Source organism: Neomonachus schauinslandi, chromosome 1 (assembly GCF_002201575.2).
Source record: "Neomonachus schauinslandi chromosome 1, ASM220157v2, whole genome shotgun sequence".
Taxonomy (NCBI): Eukaryota; Metazoa; Chordata; class Mammalia; order Carnivora; family Phocidae; genus Neomonachus; species Neomonachus schauinslandi.
Window position 1 is genome coordinate 204,310,464 of NC_058403.1, and position 22,725 is coordinate 204,333,188.

At 39.4% G+C, this 22,725-nt stretch overlaps 1 pseudogene; it reads left to right on the top strand.

The window, feature by feature from the left end:
- Positions 1 to 1,990: 1,990 nt before the first annotated feature.
- LOC110574534 overlaps positions 1,991 to 22,725 on the top strand; it is a 25,255-nt pseudogene continuing 4,520 nt past the window's right edge.

Sequence of the window (22,725 nt, forward strand, 5' to 3'; positions counted from 1 at the left end):
GGGTTAGATTGTCCTGGAACATGCAAGATTTTACAAAGTATGATCTGCGAAGATTTCTGCATGTCAGGTAAGTAACAGAGAAGCATGAATGACAAGTACCCATCGGATTTTGTGTCAAACAAAGAGCAAGCCCCAAAGCCCAAGATAACAAAGGAGTGAATGCCACCAAGGAAAGTAAGAGAAGAGCCAGCCTTATCCACTCTCGGGCCACATAAAAACAAGTGTGGTCAAATAAACAGGGCAAAGGGACAGGAATGACAATTAAATCAGGGGCCTGAGTTGGACCCCATGAGGAGGCCAGTGGAGCAGTCTGCATGGGCTCTCTGGCCTCTGATGTAACATCAGCACCCATACTGACTGCCTTTTCCCTCTGCAACCTGGTCTTCTGATGGACTCTTCATTCATACTCTTTTTCCCACATTAGCAGGCACTGGCCTCCTATTAAAACCATTATTTTCCTTTACTGCAGTGGATTCCAATTTTTTTATTGTCCACAGTAAGCATGAGTTTACATTATATCAAGCATGTATGCACATGCAAACACACAAATACACATGTATGTACACACACATACAAAGATGCCTGAACAAAGAGAATAACCACTCATATACTAACAGGAAGGAACTATGCTCAACTTTTTACATATATGGACTCAATCTGTTGATGACCTTAGGAAGACCACTATTCCGGTGAGAATAACATTCTAAAATGAATTGGTTGTCTTCCCAAATTCAAACGGCTAAAGTGTGGTAGATCGAAGGTTCAAAGCTCATTCACTGATTCCAAAATTTTGTATTTAATATCATTTAGAAAAGTCTTTTACAATTTCATCTTGATAAAACTCCCCTATTTTTGTATGTTGTGTATTTCCTCTCTATTTGTTCCTTTTGCTCATATTTCTAGTGGATGTTCATGCATTAAGGTATCTTATAAACATATCACTCTTTTCTCTTTTGGAGAAATTGCTTCTTGCTGTTTTATTAGTTATTCTGGGCATGAAGGGGATATACCTAGTGTTGGAATGCAGCCAGAAGCAGGGAAACTTTCTCATCATCATGATCTCTTAGGGCTCACTTGGGCTTATTTGTCCATCCTTCCCCCTCTTCCTTTTCTCTGTCTCCTTTTAGTTTTTTATACTTCTCTAAATACAGGACAAAATGGTCACATTAAAATTGAGCACCATATTACATGTTCATGGGAGTCTTACCACCTGGAATTTGGGTACTTTTCTATATTTGTGAGGGTAATGATAATTTGATGTCTAGAGCTTAACTAGTATCATTTCTTTCCTAAATATTGTAGCTGTGGGTGAGAAGTGCCTGGTAGTCACATGGCCCCAGGAGTCTGCAGTGTGTCAATATGGGCCCATTAAAATAGAGACTCCAGGATGTAAACTAACACATGGAAATAAGGAAGGGATCCATTTTTATTGATGTGCAAGGAACATCATGTGAATGAAGGACTCCTTGTGTATCAAGGTCTCATCTGCCATGGGGAGGCCACCTCGTTCCTCAACCTTCCCTGACACCACTTCTCATCACTCTCTCTCTTGTTGGTCTCCTGACCACACTGGCTCCATTTGAGTACTGGATATCCAAATGAGAGTACCTTCTCAGGGCCTTTGCACTGGCTCTTTCTCCAACAGGGCACAGAAGTCACCAAATGACCTTGTGTCTTCTGTGGAGTCTCCTCTGTGGCCTCTCTGCAAATTTCACCTTCTGTTTAGGTCTTCCCGAACTCCCAGGAAAGAATACACCCTATCCAATTTCTTTTATGCCTGCTTCCCCCCCACCATGTCATTTTAATTATAACATTTCTGCCATAATAATAATGCCCATTTGTGTTAAAAATAATCATTTTTCTCCTAATTCATAGTCATTACAACAACCACATGGGACCAGGCAATGATCCCCACATTTCAGGATTTCTTCTTCTGGGATTATCAAATGAACCAGAACTGCAACCCCTCATATTTGGGCTTTTCCACTCCATGTACCTGATCACTGTGTTTGGGAACCTGCTCATCATCCTGGCCATCATTTCGGACTCCCACCTCCACACCCCCATGTACTTCTTCCTTGACAACCTGTCCTTTGTAGACATCTGTTTCACCTCCGCCATCATCTCAAAGATGTTGGTGAATATACCAACACAGCAAAGTTATAACCTATACAGGATGCATCAGCCAGATCTGTTTTTCCACATTCTTTGCAGGCTGGGACATCTTTCTCATGGCCGTGATGGCCTATGACCAGTTTGTGGCCATCTGTTACCCCCTGCACTACACAGTCATCATGAACACCCTGCTCTGTGGACTGTTGGTTTTGGTGTCCTGGATCATGAGTGTCCTCAATTCCTTATTACAAAGCTTAATGGTGTTGTGGCTTTCCTTCTGTCAGATGTGGAAATCCCCCACTTTTTCTGTGAACTCCGTCAGATGATCCAACTTGCCTGTTCGGATACCTTTCTTAATGACACAGTGATATATGTTTCAACTGTGTTGTTTGCTGGTGGTCCCCTTGCTGGGATCCTTTACTCATACTCTAAGATTATTTCCTCCATATATAGAATCTCATCAGCTCAGGGCAAGTATAAAGCATTTTCCACCTGTGCATCTCACCTCTCAGTTGTTTATTTTATTGTACAGTCCTGGGAGTGTACCTTAGCTCTGCTTGTTACCCAGAGCTCCCACGCAAGTGCAGTGGCCTCAGTGATGTACATGGTGAACACATGCTGAACCCCTTCATCTACAGCCTGAGGAACAGAGACATAAAGGAGACTCTAATGAGATGCTTCAGGATAGCAGCTATAAAAGGGACAAGTGTCCTCCTGGTGGTGAAGAAGTGCCCTAATTGCAGGGCTCAAAGTCACAATTTTTGTTCATCATGAAATAGAATTTGATCCTATGTATTTCCACAAATTTCCATTTCTTAGAATTCAACTTCTGTTTACAATTTCAGAAAACTCCATTTTCTAAGCTTTCTGCTCTGTCTGATATACATACAGTTTTTCCCTTTATCCATGTTCATACGTTCCCACAGTTCTTCCCAACCTTGGAACAGAAATATTTGAAAACCACCATATCATTTACAGGACCACCTTGATTTCATAAATATGATTTCTTTTCAAATTACATATACAATGCCAAGTAAAATTTCCCTAGACCTCCTGAAGGAATAAACATAATTGTATTACTCAGATAGATAAAACTACACTCGGCATCTAAGGCCATTTATATAATTTCATCATAGAGGAAAATATGAAATCACAGTTTTCACTTGGCCCTGTTGTCATTCTATTTTACTCCTTAACTGCTCTTGTGGATGATACAGACTTTATCATCATCACCTTTAAGCCTCAGCCTATGGATAGAGATGCTATGGGCTAAGAATGCCTGCGACACTCACCTGGGCCCAAGATACTTGGGACTCAGGCCTGAGCCAATATTATGGATGAACTGTTCCTTGTCATTATTTTGTTTTTGTTGACATTGTTAACATATAACTGACATAACACTGCATTAATTTCAGGTGTACAATGGAAAGATTTGATATTTGTATGTACTGCAAAGTGATCAAAACAAGTTCAGTTAACATCCATCACAATATACAGTTACAAACTTTCTTTCATGATGACAATTGTCAAGATCCCCTCTCCTAGCTATTTTCAAATCTACAATACAGTTTTGTTAGATAGAGTCACCATGCTGGACATGACATCCCCATGACTTATTCATTTTATAACTGGAAATTTTTACCTTTTGACACTTTAACACATTTCACCCGCTCCCCACCCCCTAGCTCAGGCTTCTACCAATATGTTCTGAATATCCACATGCTTGGTTTGGTTTTTTTCTTGTATTTAAGATTCCACATATAAGTGGGATCATTTGGTATTTATCTTCCTCTGTCTGACTTATTTCACTGAGCATAATGCCCTCCAGCTCCATCCATGCTATCACAAATGCCAAAACGTCATTCATTTTTATGCTGAATACATTCCATTATCTCTCTCTCTCTCTCTCTCTCTCTCTCTATATATATATATACTAGTATAATTTCCCTAGACTTCCTATCCCTAGACTTATATAGATATATGACAATTTCTGGTTTATTTTATTTTAATTCCAGTACAGTTAACATTTGGTGTTATGTTATTTTCAGGTGTACAATATGGTGATTCAACACTTCTATACATCACCTGGTACAACACACTTTCTTTATCCATTCATCCATTGATGAACATCTAGGTTGTTTCCATGTCTTAGCTTTTGTAATTATGCTGCAGTGAAATGTAGGTGTTTATATCTTTTCAAATTTGTGTTTTTGTTTTCTTCAGATAAATGCTCAGAAATGGAATTAAAGCATATCTATTTTTAATGTCTCAAGGGACCTCACACTGTTTTCCACAGCAGTTGCCCCAATTTACATCCCCACCATCAGTGCACAGGGCTCCCTTTTCTCCACATCCCACCAACACTTGTTGTTTCTTGCCTTTTTGATACTGACCATTCCAAGAGTCATGAGGTGATATCTCATTGTAGTTCTGATGTGCATTTTCCTGGTGAGTAGTGATGTTGAGCATCTTTTCATGGACCTGTTGGCCATCTGTATGTCTTCATTGGAAAAATTCAGACCCTCTGTCCATTGTTTAATCAGATTGTTTGTTTGTTTGTTGCTATTGAATTGTATGAGTACTTTATATATTTGGAATATTTCCCCTTATCAGATATATGATTTGTAAATATTCTCTACCATTCAGGAGATGGCCTTTTCATTTTGTTGATGGTTTCCTTTGCCAGGCAGAAGTTTTTAGTTTGACAGCTCAAAAATACCCTGTGTATTTTTGCTTTTGTTCCCTTGCTTTTGGTCTCAAATCCTAAAAAATCGTTGCCAAGACCATTATATTTCTTCTAGGAGTTTTATGGCTTCAGGTCTTACATTCATGTCTGTAATGCATTTTGAGTTAATTTTTGCCTATGGTATAAGATAATGGTCTGGTTTCATTCCTTTGTATGTGGCTGTCCAGTTTACCCAACACCATTTATTGAAGAGACTATTCTTTCCTTATTGTATATCTTGCCTCCTTTGTCATAAGCTAATTTTTTAAAAAGATTTTATTTATTTATTTGACAGAGAGAGACACAGCTAGAGAGGGAACACAAGCAGGAGGAGTGGAAGAGGGAGAAGCAGGCTTCCCGCTGAGCAGGGAGCACAATGTGGGGCTTGATCCCAAGGACCCTGGGATCATGACCTGAGCTGAAGGCAAACACTTTAATGACTGAGCCACCCAAGCATCCCAGTTTGTCATAAACTAATTAACCACATATCTGTGGGTTTATTTCTGGGCTCTCTGTTCCACTAATCTGTTTTTTTGTTTGTTTGTTTTTTGTTTTGTTTTGTTTTTTTATGCCAATATCATGTTTTTGTTACCATAGCTTTGTAATATAGTTTGAAAATAGGACACATTATGCCTGCAGTTTTGCTCTCCTTTCTCATGATTGCTTTGGCTATTCAGGGTCTTTGTGATTCCATAAAATTTGTAGGTGTGTTTGTTCTATTTTTGTAAAAAATGCCATTGGAATTTTGACAGGGATTACACTGACTCCACACATTGCTTTGGGTAGTATGGACATTTTAACAGTATTAATTCTTCCAATCAATGAGCATGGAATATCTTTCCATGCATTTGTAACAACTTCAATTACTTTCAGCAATGTCTTATAGTTTTCAGTGTATGGGTGTTTTGCCTTCTTGTTTAAAATTATTCTTAAGTATTTTATTCTTGTTGATGCAGTTCTAAATGGGAATATTTTCTTAATTCTCTTTCTGAGAGTTTGTGATTAGTGTATACTAATGCAACCAATTTTTGTATATTGACTTTATATCCTGCTGAATTCATTGAGTAGTTATAACAGATTTTCTTTTCTTTTAAGAACTTTCTTGATATATAATGACATTGATGAAGAGGCAAGCTGGCAGAAGAGTAGGGGACCTCATTTAACCTGGTCCCTTGAATTTAGCCATATAACTATCTAATCATTCTGAACACCCATGAATTCAACCTGAGATGTAAGAAAAGAGTATCTGGAACTTTAGAAGTAGAAAAGCAACCACATTTTGCAAGGTAGGATATGTGGAGAAGTGATTCTGAGGGGATGTATCAGAAGACAGATGGCAGGGGGAGGGATCCTCAATAAGCCGACTGCCGGAAAGTGATATAGCCCGGGAAGGCAAATTTGGAACCCTTAGAAATCTGCTTCAGTGAGAGACATCCCTGCCTCCCAGATGCTCAGGTGGTGAAATGGGGAAGAATTCTAGGTAGGGCAGTATGTTCTCAGGATCCCAAGAATCACAGAAAGAACAGGGGTACCTGAGGTAGTAGAGTTCCCAAGCACTGGAGTGGGGAATCTGGTTATGGACAGAAATCCTGGGAGGGTGCTCTCAGCTCAGTTGGTCATAAACTATGAACCACAGCTGGATGTGGTGACCACTCTCCCAGTACGTAGCCCTGCAAAGTACAGGAATGTGGGGACCCTCCGCCTTCCCCAGGAAGGGGTGGAACAGGTGCACACACGACCAGGGGACAGCTCTCACAGTGGGGGCCCTGTAACAGACAGTAACAGGCAAGCCTCTGCCTTCCCTGGGAGAGGATCATGTGGGCATGCACTGCAGGAGTTTGCAGAGTTTGCCATGCACAAAAGTGAAGATGGCTTATCCCTGAGGGTTTACTGAAGAGAGGGGACCACAATCTGGTCTGGAGGGGCTGGAGGGGCTGGAGATTGGGGCATAGCCATTTTTATTTTGATCCTCTAAAGAGGCCCAGAAAGTGTTCAGGGAACAAAAGCCCCACTAAAACAGCTTACACTGAGCTCAGCACCCTGGCAAGGGGTGGTGCAACTCTGCCCAGGGAAAGACACCTGAGAATCAGCACAGCAGACCCCTCCCCAAGAAGACCAAAAGAAAATGTGAACAGCAAGTTTATGGAACACACAGGACTGTAAAAATCCAGCTTTAGGGGAAAATAGTATATAGAATTTGAGGTTTTTTTCTCAGGATTCATTTATCTTTCAATTTAAAATTTTCCATTTACTTTTTTTCTTTTTTCCCTTTTCAACTAGTTTCTTATTTTATCAACTCTTTACTTTTAAGTCCTTTTTTTAACTTTCATATTTTACTTTTATATTTTATAGATATGTTCTTCATTTTTGGCTTCCTTTCACTCTATTCAATTTTATTTGTGCGTGTGTCTGTGTGTATACACATATATATAAGTTTATATTAAGTTACCCTTTCTTTACAATTTTGGGATTTAGTATCTTCTAATACAGACCAAAATACATCCAGGACCAAGTAGATCCCCTGTTTTGTCCACCCTGTGAGATTATATTCTCTCTCCCCCATGCTTTTTTTTTTTTAATCTTTCTCTTTTTTTCCCTCTGTTTCTGCTTTTTCTCTTTCTTTTCTTTTTCTTTTCTTGTGTCTGACCTCTTAGGATTTGTCTAGTGCATATTTCGCTTGGGTCCTGCTTGATATTTTTTTTTATTATGTGCAGTTAGCCAAAATATAGTACATCATTAGTTTTTGATGTAGTGTTCAATGATTCATTAGTTGTGTATCACACCCAGTGCTCATCACAAAGCTTGATATTTTTGATAGTGCTCAATCGTTCATCCACTCTTTTCTGGGCAAAATGACAGAAGGAGGAATTCACAACAAAAGAAGGAACCAGAGGTAATGTCCTCTGCCACAGATCTAATCGATATGGATATAAGTAAAACATTGGTGATGGAATTCAGGATAATAGCTATAAAGTTACTAACTGGGCTTGAAGAAAGCATAAAAGACACTAGAGAATCTCTTAGAGCAGAGATGAGATCTAATTGGACTGCAATTTAAAATGCTGTAACTGAGATACAGTCTAAATTGGATGCTCTAACAGCTAGGGTAAATGAGGCAGAAGAGAGGGTAAGTGACATAGAAGACGAGTTGATGGAAAGGAAGGAAGCTGAGGAAAAGAGAGAAAAACAACTAATGAACCATGAGGGGAGGCTTCGAGAAAACAGCAATGCCATAAAATGAAATAATATCAGAATTATTGGAGTGCCTGAGGGAGAAAAAAGAGAGAAAGTGCCAGAAGGTATAGTTGAGCAAATCAGAGCTGAGAACTACCCAGATCTGGGGAAGGAAACAGACATTCATGTTCAAGAGGTAGAGAGGACCCCTCTCAAAATCAATAAAAATAGATCAACACCCCAACATATAATAGGGAAGCTTGCAAATAAAGAGAAAATCCTGTTAGCAGCTTGATACAAGAGGTTCCTAACCTAGAGGGGTAGGAATATCAGACTGATATTGGACCTATCCACAAAGACTTGGCAGTTCAGAAAGGGCTGGAATGATATATTCAGGGTACTAAATGAGAAAAAAACATGCAGCCAAGAATACTTTATCCAGGAAGGCTGTCATTCATAATGGAAGGAGAGGTAAAGAGCTTCCAGGACAGACAGAAACTGAAAGAATATGTGACCACCAAGCCAGCCCTACAAGAAATATTAAGGGGGATCCTGTAAGCAGACAGCCCAAAAGTAACATAAACCAGAAAGAAACAGAGACAATCTACAGAAACAGGGACTTTACAGGTAATACAATAGCACTAAATTAATATCTTATAGTTACTCTGAATGTAAATGGGCTAAATCAAAAGACACGGGGTATTAGATTGGAAAAAAAGCAAGACCTATCCACATGCTATCTATAAGAGACTCACCTTAGACATAAAGATGCCTCCAGATTGAAAGTGAGGGGATGGAGAACCATTTATCATGTTAATGGAACTCAAAAGAAAGCTGGGGTAGCAATTCTTATATCAGACAAATTAGATTTTAAACCAAAGACTTTAGTAAGAGATGAAGAGGGACACAATTTCATACTTAAAGGGTCTACCCAACAAGAAGATTTAATTATAATTAGATCTTTAAATTATATAGAAGCATAAATTATAAATATTTATGCTTCTAATTTGGGAGAAGCCAATTATATAAACCAATTAATAATCAGGTAAAGAGACACATTGATAATAATACAATAATAGTAGGAGACTTCAACACGCCACTCACAACAGATCATCTAAGTAGAACAACAAGGAAAAAAGTGCTTTGAATGAAACACTGGATAAGATGGACTTCACAGATACATTTAGAGTATTCCATCCTAAAGCTTTCTTCTTGAGTGCACATAGAACTTTCTCCAGGATAGATCACATACTGGGTCACAAATCAGGTCTCAACTGATACCAAAATTTTGGGATTATTCCCTGAATATCTTTAGAGTGCAATGCTTTGAAACTGGAATTCAATTACGAGAGGAAATTTGGAAGGAACTCAAACACTTGGAGGTTAAAAATCATCCTACTAAAGAATGAATGGGTCAACCAGGATATTAAAGAAGAATTAACAAAATTCATAGAAAGTAATGGAAATGAAAACATAGCTATTCAAAACCTTTGGGATACAGCAAAGGTGGTCCTAAGAGGGAAGTACATTGCAATAATAGCCTCTCTCAAAAAATTAGAAAAATCTCAAATCTCCACCCCAAAATTGCTAGAACCCATACAGCAATTCAGCAATGTGGCAGGATACAAATCAGTTGCATTTCTATATACAAGCTATGAGACAGAAGAAATTAAGGAGTTTATCCCATTTACAATTGCACCAAAAACCATAAGATAACTAAAAACAAACCTTACCAAAAATGTAAAGGATCTGTACTCACAAAACTACAGAACACTTAAGAAAAAAATTGAGGAAGACAAAAACAGATGGAAAAGCATTCCATGTTCATGGATTGGAAGAATAAACATTGTTAAAATGACTGTGCTGCCCAGAGCAACCTACACTTTGAACACATTCCCTATCAAAAACCACTGACATTTTTCACAGAGCTGGAACAAATAATCCTAAAATTTGTATGGAATCAGAAAAGACTTGAATAGCCAGAGGAAAGTTGAAAAAGAAAACCAAGGCTAGGGAGGAGGAAAAGATGGCACAGGAGGAGGGGACCCTATTCCAACTGGTCCCCAGAATTGAGCTGGATATATACCAGACCACTCTGAACACCCACGAAATCAGCCTGAGATGTAAGAAGATAGATCTGGATCTCTACAAACAGAAAATCGCAGGTGGTTGGTTTCGACGTATGAAGCGGGGAGCCATGATTCTGTGGGCAGATATTCAAAGATAAATGGAAGGGGGAGGGACCTGCCATAAGCGCTGGCACCAGGAAGGTGAAATAACACAGGAGTGCAAAAACCTCCTGCACTGGGGACTGGGCACAGACTCGCAGAGTGGTAGCAATGGGGAAAGGACTTTAGGGCAGCCCTCTAGATTGAAACCTGGAGAGGCAGTGCTGTTCATGTGAACTGGTGGCAGCTGGCGGTTTTAGAAGCACAAAGGGCAGAGACATGTCCAACCTGGAGGCAAGGACTGGGAATGCAGCTGAGGGGTGCACAACCCAGGACGCTGCAGTTTATAGCAGCACAGAGAGAAATGGAGATAGTGTGGCCTGGAGAGCTCACTGAAGAACAGACTGCAATCTCTCTGCTCTGAGGCAGAGGGTTGGAAACAGTCTCTTCTGCTCTGACTCTCCGAAGAGAAGCAGAAAGCAACCAGGGAAAGACACCAGAGAACAAAAGCCCCCCAAAAACGGTTTTCACTTAGCCCATCCCCCACCACAGGGGGCAGGACAACTCTGCCCAAGCAGGGTTGCCTAATTAACAGTGCAGCAGGCCCCTCCCTCAGAAGACAAGCTGGGAGAACAAGAGGCTGGCAACCCTAAGCTCCCTATAAAACAGGTGCATCTTGCTTGGGTTCTGATCAATAATTTGGACTCTATACATTCCCTCAACCATCACTCAACAGAATGACTAGGAGGAGGAACCCCCAAAATAGGAAAGGCTCAGAGACTGTGACTTCTGCCACAGATTTACAAATGGATACAGATATAACCAAGATGTCGGAAATGGAATTCAGGGTAGCAGGTGTGAAGACAATAGCTAGGATGGAGAAATCAATTAATGGCAACATAGAGTCTCTAAGGGCAAATTGAAAGTTGACCAGGCAGAATTTTAAAATGCTATCAATGAGATCCAATCTAATCTAGATAATCTAACAGCTAGGGTAAGCGAGGCAGAAGAACAAATTAGTGATCTAGAAGACCAATTGATAGAAGAGAAGGAAAAAGGGGGGCGGAGCAAGATGGCGGAGGAGTAGGAGACCTGGATTTCGACTCCTCTCAGGAATTCAGCTGGATAGAGATCAAACCATTCTGAACACCTACGAACTCAACAGGAGATTGACGAAAAGAAGAGCAACAAGTCCCTCATCAGAAAAGCGACCACTTTCTGGAAGGTCTTTTCTGATTTGTTTAGAGTATATTTTCTGGGGACGTTGTTACTCTGCTAGCATTCTGTTCTCTCATTAATCTATTCTCCTCTGCACAAAATGACAAGACGGAAAAAATCACCTCAACAAAAAGAACAAGAAGTAGTACCGACTGCCAGGGACCTACTCAATACGGATATTAGTACGATGTCAGATCTAGAGTTCAGAATCATCACTTTAAAGATACTAGCTGGGCTTGAAAAAAATATGGAAGTTATTAGAGAAACCCTTTCTGGAGAGGTAAAAGAACTAAAATCCAACCAAGTAGAAATCAAAAAGGCTATTAATGAGCTGCAATCAAAAATGGGGGCGCTAACTGCTAGAATAAATGAGGCAGAAGAGAGAATCAGTAATATAGAAGATGAAATGATGGAAAATAAAGAAGCTGAGAAAAGAGAGATAAACAACTACTGGATCACGAGGGCAGAATTCGAAAGATAAGTGATACCATAAGACAAAACAACATTAGAGTAATTGGCATCCCAGAGGAAGAAGAAAGAGAGAGAGGGGCAGAAGGTATAATGGAGCAAATTATAGCAGAGAACTTCCCTAATTTGGGGAAGGAAACAGGCGTGAAAATCCAGGAAGCACAGAGAACCCCTATCAAAATCAATAAAAATATGGCAACACCCCAACATCTAATAGTAAAACTTATGAGTCTCATAGACAAAGAGAAAATCCTGAAAGCAGCTCGGGAGAAGAGATATGTAACCGACAAGGGTAGAAACATTAGATTGGCAACAGACCTATCCACAGAGACCTGGCAGGCCAGAAAGGACTGGCAGGATATATTCAGAGCACTAAATGAGACAAATATGCAGCCAAGAATACTCTATCCAGCTAGGCTGTCATTGAAAATTGAAGGAGAGATAAAAAGCTTCTAGGACAAACAAAAACTAAAGGAATTTGCAAACACAAAACCAGTCCTACAGAAAATCTTGAAAGGGGTCCTCTAAGCAAAGAGAGAGCCTAAAAGCAACATAGACCAGAAAGGAACACAGACAATATACGGTAACAGTCACCTCACAGGCAATACAATGGCACTAAATTCATATCTTTCAATAGTTACCCTGAATGTAAATGGGCTCAATGCCCCAATCAAAAGACACAGGCTATCAGACTGGATTAAAAAACAAGACCCATCGATATGCTGTCTGCAAGAGACTCATTTTAGAACCAAAGACACCCCCAGATGGAAAATGAGGGGGTGGAAAACCATTTACCATGCTAATGGACACCAAAAGAAAGCTGGGGTGGCAATCCTTATATCAGACAAATTAGATTTTAAACCAAAGACTGTAATAAGAGATGAGGAAGAACATTATATCCTACTTAAAGGATCTATCCAACAAGAAGATCTAACAATTGTAAATATCTATGCCCATAACATGGGAGCAGCCAATTATATAAGGCAATTAATAACAAAAGCAAAGAAACACATCAACAACAATACAATAATAGTGGGGGACTTTAACACCCCCCTCACTGAAATGGACAGATCATCTAAGCAAAAGATCAACAAGGAAATAAAGACTTTAAATGATACACTGGACCAAATGGACTTCACAGACATATTCAGAACATTCCACCCCAAAGCAACACAATACACATTCTTCTCTAGTCCCCATGGAACATTCTCCAGAATAGATCACATCCTAGGTCATAAATCAGGTCTCAACCAGTACCAAAAGATTGGAATCATTCCCTGCCTATTTTCAGACCACAATGCTTTGAAACTAGAACTCAATCACAAGAAGAAACTTGGAAAGAACTCAAATACATGGAGGCTAAAGAGCATCCTACTGAAGAATGAATGGGTCAACCAGGAAATTAAAGAAGAATTAAAAAAATACATGGAAACCAATGAAAATGAAAACACAACTATTCAAAATCTTTGGGATGCAGCAAAGGCAGTCCTAAGAGGAAAGTATATAGCAATACAAGCCTTTCTCAAGAAGCAAGAAAGGTCTCAAGTACACAACCTAACCCAACACCTAAAGGAGCTGGAGAAAGAACAGCAAATAAAGCCTAAACCCAGCAGGAGAAGAGAAATAATAAAGATCAGAGCAGAAATCAATGAAATAGAAACTAAAAGAACAGTAGAACAGATCAACGAAACTAGGAGCTGGTTCTTTCAAAGAATTAACAAGATTGATAAACCCCTGGCCAGACGTATCCAAAAGAAAAGAGAAATGACCCAAATCAACAAAATCATGAATGAAAGAGGAGAGATCACAACCAACACCAAAGAAATACAAACAATTATAAGAACATATTATGAGCAACTCTATGCCAGCAAATTAGATAACCTGGAAGAAATGGATGCATTCCTAGAGATGTATCAACTACCAAAACGGAACCAGGATGAAATAGAAAACCTGAACAGACCTATAACCACTAAGGAAATTGAAGCAGTCATCAAAAATCTCCCAACAAACAAAAGCCCAGGGCCAGATGGCTTCCCAGGGGAATTCTACCAAACATTTCAAGAAGAATTAATACCTATTCTTCTGAAACTGTTCCAAAAAATAGAAATGGAAGGAAAACTTCCAAACTCATTTTATGAGGCCAGCATTACCTTGATCCCAAAACCAGACAAAGACCCCATCAAAAAGGAGAATTACAGACCAATATCCCTGATGAACATGGATGCAAAAATTCTCACCAAAATACTAGCCAATAGGATCCAACAGTACATTAAAAGGATTATTCACCATGACCAAGTGGGATTTATCCCTGGGCTGCAAGGTTGGTTCAACATCTGCAAATCAATCAATGTGATACAATACATTAACAAAAGAAAGAACAAGAATCACATGATCCTCTCAATAGATGCAGAAAAAGCTTTTGACAAAGTACAGCATCCTTTCTTGATCAAAACTCTTCAGAGTATAGGCATAGAGGGTACATACCTCAATATCATAAAAGCCATCTATGAAAAACCTACAGCGAATATCATTCTCAATGGGGAAAAACTGAGAGCTTTCCCCCTAAGGTCAGGAACACGGCAGGGATGTCCGCTATCACCACTGCTATTCAACATAGTATTGGAAGTCCTAGCCACAGCAATCAGACAACAAAAAGAAATAAAAGGCATCCGAATCGGCAAAGAAGAAGTCAAACTCTCACTCTTTGCAGATGATATGATACTTTATGTGGAAAACCCCAAAGACTCCACCCCAAAACTGCTAGAACTGATACAGGAATTCAGTAAAGTGGCAGGATATAAAATCAATGCACAGAAGTCAGTGGCATTCCTATACACCAACAACAAGACAGAAGAAAGAGCAATTAAGGAGTCGATCCCATTTACAATTGCACCCAAAACCATAAGATACCTAGGAATAAATCTAACCAAAGAGACAAAGTATCTGTACTCAGAAAACTATAAAATACTCATGAAAGAAATTGAGGAAGACACAAAGAAATGGAAAAACGTTCCATGCTCATGTATTGGAAGAACAATATTGTGAAGATGTCAATGCTACCTAGAGCCATCTACACATTCAATGCAATCCCCATCAAAATACCATCCACTTTTTTCAAAGAAATGGAACAACTAATCCTAAAATTTGTATGGAACCAGAAAAGACCCTGCATAGCCAGAGGAAGGTTGAAAAAGAAAAGCAAAACCGGCGGCATCACAATTCTGGACTTCCAGCTCTATTACAAAGCTGTCATCATCAAGACAGCATGGTACTGGCACAAAAACAGACACATAGATCAATGGAACAGAATAGAGAGCCCAGAAATGGACCCTCAACTCTATGGTCAACTCATCTTTGACAAAGCAGGAAAGAATGTCCAATGGAACAAAGACAGTCTCTTCAACAAATGGTGTTGGGAAAATTGGATAGCCACATGCAGAAGAATGAAACTGGACCATTTCCTTACACCACACACAAAAATAGACTCCAAATGGTTGAAATACCTCAATGTGAGACAGGAGTCCATCAAAATCCTAAAGGAGAACACAGGCAGCAACCTCTTTGACCTCAGCCGAAGCAACTTCGTCCTAGAAACATCACCAAAGGCAAGGGAAGCAAGGGCAAAAATGAACTATTGGGACTTCATCAAGATAAAAAGCTTTTGCAAAGCAAAGGAAACAGTCAACAAACGCAAAAGACAACCGACAGAATGGGAGAAGATATTTGCAAATGACATATCAGAAAAAGGGCTAGTATCCAAAATCTATAAAGAACTCATCAAACTCAACACCCAAAGAACAAAGAATCCAATCAAGAAATGGGCAGAAGACATGAACAGACATTTTTCCAAAGAAGACATCCAAATGGCCAACAGACACCTGAAAAAGTGCTCAATATCGCTTGGCATCAGGGAAATCCAAATCAAAACCTCAATGAGATACCACCTCACACCAGTCAGAATGGCTAAAATTAACAAGTCAGGAAACGACAGATGTTGGCGGGGATGCGGAGAAAGGGGAACCCTGCTACACTGTTGGTGGGAATGCAAGCTGGTGCAGCCACTCTGGAAAACTGTATGGAGGTTCCTCAAAAAGTTGAAAATAGAGCTACCATATGATCCAGCAATTGCACTACTGGGTATTTACCCCAAAGATACAAAAGTAGGGATCCGAAGGGGTACGTGCACCCCGATGTTTATAGCAGCAATGTCCACAATAGCCAAAATGTGGAAAGAGCCAAGATGTCCATCAACAGATGAATGGATAAAGAAGAGGTGGTATATATACACAATGGAATATTATGCAGCCATCAAAAGGAATGAGATCTTGCCATTTGCAACGACGTGGATGGAACTGGAGGGTATTATGTTGAGCGAAATAAGTCAAACAGAGATAGACATGTATCATATGATCTCACTGATATGAGGAATTCTTAATCTGAGGAAACAAACTGAGGGTTGCTGAAGTGGGGGGTGGGGTGGGAGGGATGGGGTGACTGGGTGATAGACACTGGGGAGGGTATGTGCTCTGGTAAGCGCTGTGAATTGTGCAAGACTGTTGAATCTCAGATCTATACCTCTGAAACAAATAATGCGTTATATGTTAAGAAAAAAAAGAAGAAGAAGAAGGTAGCGGGAGGGGAAGAATGAAGCAGGGGAAATTGGAGGGGTAGACGAACCATGAGAGACGATGGACTCTGAAAAACAAACTGAGGGTTCTAGATGGGAGGGGGGTGGGAGGATGGGTTAGCCTGGTGGTGGGTATTGAGGAGGGCACATTCTGCATGGAGCACTGGGTGTTATGCACAAACAATGAATCATGGAACACTTCATCTAAAACTAATGATGTAATGTATGGGGATTAACATAAGAATAAAAAAAAAACTGTAAAAAAATAAATAAATAAATAAAAAGAAGAGAAGGAAAAAGAGGAGGCCAGGGAAAAACAACTCAAAATTCATGAAAATAGAATCAGAGAAATAAGTGACACCATGAAATGTTCCAATGTCAGAATTATTGTGACCCTGAGGGGGAGAAGAGAGAGAGAAGACTAGATGTATTTGAGCAAATCATAGCTGAGAACTTCCCTAATCTGGGGAATGAAACAAACATTTGTGTCCTAGAGGCAGAGGGGACCCCTCCCAAGATCAAGGAAAAGAGGGTAAAGCCCCAGCATGTAATAGAAAATAGTGGAAATTTTAGACCCAAGAAAACCACATTAAGGGTAGTTAGGGGGAAGAGATTCCTTACGTACAGAGGGAGGAACATCAGAATAACGTCAGACCTATCCACAGACCTGGCAAGCCAGAAAGGCCTGGCAAGACATATTCAGGGCACTAAACAAGAAGAACATGCAGCCAAGAATACTTTATCCAGCAAGGCTGTCATTTAGAATGGTTGGAGAGATGCAGAGCTTCCAAGGCACGCAGAAACTGAAAGAATATGTGACCACTAAGACAGCCCTGCAAGAAATATTAAGGGGGGGTTCTATAAAAGGAGAAAGATGCCACGAGTGATATAGAACAGAAATTTACAAAGACAATCTATAGAAACAAGGTCTTCACAAGCAACATGACAATAAATTCATATCTTTCAATAATCACTCTCAACGAGAATGGCCTAAATGCTCCCATGAAACCACACAGGGTTGCAGATTGGATAAAGACAGAACCCATCCATATGCTGTCTACAAGAGACTCATTTTGAACCTAAAGATACATCCAGACTGAAAGGGAAGGGATGGAGATCCATCTTCCATGCCAATGGACCTCAAAAGAAAGCTGGGATAGCAATTCTTATATCAGACAAATTATATTTTAAGCTAAAGACTGTAGTTAGAGACTCAGAAGGACACTATACCATTTTTAAAGGGTCTATCCAACAAGAAGATCTAACAACTGTAAATATCTACACCCCCAACATGGGAGCAGCCAACTACATAAGCCAACTGTTAACCAAAATAAAGAGTCAAATTGATAATAATACGTTAATTGTAGATCTCAATACTCCACTCTCAGCAACAGACAGATCATCCAAGCAGAAAATCAACAAAGAAACAAGAGCTTTGAATAATACATTGGACCAGATGGACCTCATAAATATATATAAGACATTCCACCCTAAAACAACAGAATATTCATTCTTCTTGAGTGCACATGGAACTTTCTCCAGAATAGACCACATACTGGGTCATGAATCGGGTATCAACAGAAACCAAAAGATTGAGATTATTACCTGCATATTCTCAGACCATAATGCTTTAAAACTGGAAGTCAATCACAAGAAAAAATTTAGAAGAAATTCAAAAACTTGGAAGCTAAAGACCACTCTGCTCAAGAATGTTTGGGTCAACCAGGAAATCAAAGAAGAACTTAAACAATTCATGGAAACCAATGAGAACAAAAACACATTGGTCCAAAACCTATGGGATACTGTAAAGGCAGTCCTAAGGGGGAAATACATGGCCATCCAAGCCTCACTCAAAAAAATAGAAAAATCCCGAATTCACCAACTAACTTTACACCTTAAAGAACTAGAGAAAAAAGCAACAAACAATGCCTAAGCCATGCATTAGAAGAGAAATAATTAAGATTAGAGCAGAGATCAATGAATTAGAAACCAGAAATATAGTAGAGCAGATCAATGAAACTAGATTCAATGAGTCTAGATTTAAACTGGCTCTTTGAAAGAATTAATAAGATCGATAAACCAATGGCCAGACTTATCCAAAAGAAAAGAGAAAAGACCCAAATTAATAAAATTATGAATGAAAGGGGAGAGATCACGATTAACAACAGGGAAAGAGAAACAATTAGTAGAAATTATTATCAACAGGGATACCTGGGTGGCTCAGTCGGTTAAGCATCTGCCTTCAGCTCAGGTCATGATCCCAGGGTCCTCGGATCGAGTCCCGCATCGGGCTGTCTGCTCCACAGGGAGCCTGCTTCTCCCTCTGCCTCTGTCTCTCATGAATAAATAAATAAAATCTTTTTTAAAAAAAGGAATTATTATCAACAACTATATGCCAATAAATTGAGCAACTTGGAAGAAATGGACACCTTCCTGGAAACCTATAAACTGCCAAGACTGAAACAGGAAGAAATTGACAACCTGAATAGGCCAATAACCAGTAACGAGATTGAAGCAGTGATCAAAAACTTCCCAAAAAACATGAGTCCAGGGCCTGATGCATTCCCTGGGGAATTCGACAAAACATTCAATGAAGAAATAATACCTATTCTCCCCAAGCTGTTTCAAAATATAGAAACAAAAGGAAAGCTTCCAGACTCATTCTATGAGGCCAGCATGACCTTAATCCCCAAACCAGCAAAGACCCCATCAAAAAGGAGAATTTCAGACTGATATCCCTGATGAATATGGATTCCAAAATTCTCTACAAAATCCGAGCTAATAGGCTCCAACAATACATTAGAAGGATCATCCACCATGACCAAGTGGAATTTATCCCTGGGATGCAAGTGTGGTTCAGCATTCACAAATCAATCAATGTGATAGAACACATTAATAAGAGGAGAAAGAAAAACCATATGGTCCTCTCAATTGATGCATAAAAAGCACTTGACAAAATACAGCACCCTTTCCTAATTAAAACTCTTGAGAGTATAGTGATAGAGGGAACATTCCTCAAGTTCATAAAATCCATCTATGAAAAACCCACAGCGAATATCATCCTCAATGGGGAAAAGCTGAGAGCCTTTCCCTTAAGATCAGGAACACGTCAAGGATGCCCACTCTTGCCACTATTGTTCAACATAGTACTAGAAGTCCTAGCAACAGAAATCAGACAACAAAAAGAAATAAAAGGTATTCAAATTGGCAAAGAAGAAGTCGAACTCTCTCTCTTTGCAGATGACATGATACTTTATGTGGACAACTCAAAAGACTCCACCCTCAAATTACTGGAACTCATACAGCAATTCAGTAATGTGGCAGGATACAAAATCAATGCACAGAAATCAGTTGCTTTCTTATACACTAACAATGCACCTGTAGAATGAGAAATTAGAGAAATGATTCCATTTAAAATACCAACAAAAACCATGAGATACTTCGGAATAAACCTAAACAAAGAGGTAAAGGATCTATACTCTAGGAACTACAGAACACTCATGAAAGAAATTGAAGAAGACACAAAAAGATGGAAAAACATCCCATGTTCATGGATCCGAAGAATAAACATTATTAAAATGTCTATGCTACCCAGAGCAATCTATACCTTCAAAGCCATCCCAATCAGGGAAATCCAAATCAAAACCACACTGAGATACCACCTTACACCAGTTAGAATGGCAAAAATGGACAGGGAAAGAAACAACAAATGTTGGAAAGGATGTGGAGAAAGGGGAACCCTCTTACACTATTGGTGGGAATGCAAGTTGGTACAGCCACTTTGGAAAACAGTGTGGAGGTTCCTCAAAAATTTAAAAATAGAGCTACCCTATGACCCAGCAATTGCACTCCTGGGTATTTACCCCAAAGACACAGATGTAGTGAAAAGAAGGGCCATATGTACCCCAATGTTCAGAGCAGCAATGTCCACAATAGCCAAACTGTGGAAAGAGATGAGAAGCCCTTCAACAGATGAATACATAAAGAAGATGTGGTCCATATATACAATGGAATATTACTCAGCCATCAGAAAGGATGAATACCCAACTCTTCCATCAACATGGGTGGGACTGGAGGAGATTATGCTAAGTGAAATAAGTCAAGCAGAGAAAGTCAATTATCATAAGGTTTCACTTATTTGTGGAACATAAGGAATAGCATGGATGACATTAGGAGAAGGAAGGGAAAAATGAAGGGGGGGGAATCGGAGGGGGAGATGAACCATGAGAGCCTATGGACTCTGAGAAACAAACTGAGGCTTTTAGAGGGGAGGGGGATGGGGAGATAGGTTAGCCCAGTGATGGGTATTAAGGAGGGCACATATTACATGGAACACTGGGTGTTATACAAAAACAATGAATCGTGGATCACTACATCAAAATCCAATGATGTATTATATGGTGACTAACATAACTTAATAAAATTAAATTAAATTAAAAAGAAAAAAGAAAACCAAACCTAGTGGCATCACAATGTCAGACTCAAGCTATATTACAAAGCTGTGATTATCAAGACAGTGTGGTACTGGCACAAAAGTAGACACATAGATCAATGGAACAGAATAGAAACCCCAGAAATGGACCTTCAACTCTATACTCAACTAATCTTCAACAAAGCAAGAAAGAATATCCAATGGAAAAAAGACAGTCTCTTCAATAAATGGTTATGGGAAAATTTAACATCCATATACAGAAGAATGAAACTGGACCATTCTCTACACCATACACAAAGATAAACTCATTTTTATGGATGAAAGTCCTAAATGTGAGAAAGGAATCCATCAGTATCATAGAGGAGAACACAAGCAGCAAACTGTGACCTTGGCTACAGGAACATGTTGCTAGACACATCTCTAAAGGGAAGGGAAGCAAAAGCAAATATGAACTACTGGGACTTCATCAAGATAAAAAGCTTTTGCACAACAAAGGAAACAGTCAACAAAACTAAAAGGCAACCTACAGAATGGGAGAATGTATATGCAATTAACATATCAGATAAAGGTCTAGTATCCAAGATCTATAAAAACTTATCAAACTACACACACACACAAAAACAAAGAATCCAATCCAGAAATGGGTGGAAGACATGAACAGACATTTCTCCAAAGAAGACATCCAAATAGCCAACAGACACATAAAAAAATGCACAACATCACTTGTCATCAGGGAAATACAAATCAAAACCACAAAGAGATACCACCGTACACCAGTTAAAATGGCTAAAATTAACAAGAGGAAACAATAAATGTTGGCGAGGATATGGAGAAAGGGGAACCCTCTACACTGTTGGTGGGAATGCAAGCTCTTACAACCACTCCGGCAAACAGTAAGGATGTTCCTCAAGATGTTAAAAATAGAATTACCTTACGACCCAGCAATTGCACTGCTGGGTATTTACCCCAAAGATACAGATGTAGTGAAAAGAAGGGGCACATGCACCCCAATGTTCATAGCAGCAATGTCCACAATAGCCAAACTGTGAAAGGACCCCAGATATCCTTCAACAGATGAAGGGATAAAGAAGGTGTGGTTGATATATACAATGGAATATTACTCAGCCATCAGAAGGGATGAATACCTGCCATTTGCATTGACATGGATGGAACTGGAGGGCATTATGCTAAGTGAAATAAGTCAGGCAGAGAAAGACAATTATCACATGGTTTCTCTCATATGTGGAACATAAGGAATAGCATGGAGGACCATGGGAGAAGGGAAGGAAAACTGAATTGGAAGAAATCAGAGAGGGAGACAAACCATGAGAGACTCTGGACTCCAGGAAACAAATGAGGGTTACAGGTGGAGGGGTGGGGTAACTGCTTATGGGTATTAAGGAGGGCACATATTGTGATGAGCACTGGGTGTTATATGCAACTTATGAATCATTGAACACCACATCAAAAAGTAATTATATGTTGGTTAATTAAAAAAAAAAAAAGAGTCATGCCTTCCCCCTCCTGAGCCAGCTAGGCACCCGAGCAGCAACTTGATCTCTGGGTCATGAGGTCAAGCTGCACATTGGGCCTTGAGATTTCTTAAAACAAAATAACTTAAGTAAATACATACATACATACATACATACATACTTACATACATACATAAAGTCACATTTATATTTTAGGAATGGGGAATTCACTTGTTTCATTCCAGTTAAGCAATGGAACAGAAACTCCACACTGACTTCATTTATTTATTTATTTATTTATTTATTTATTTATTTATTTATTTATT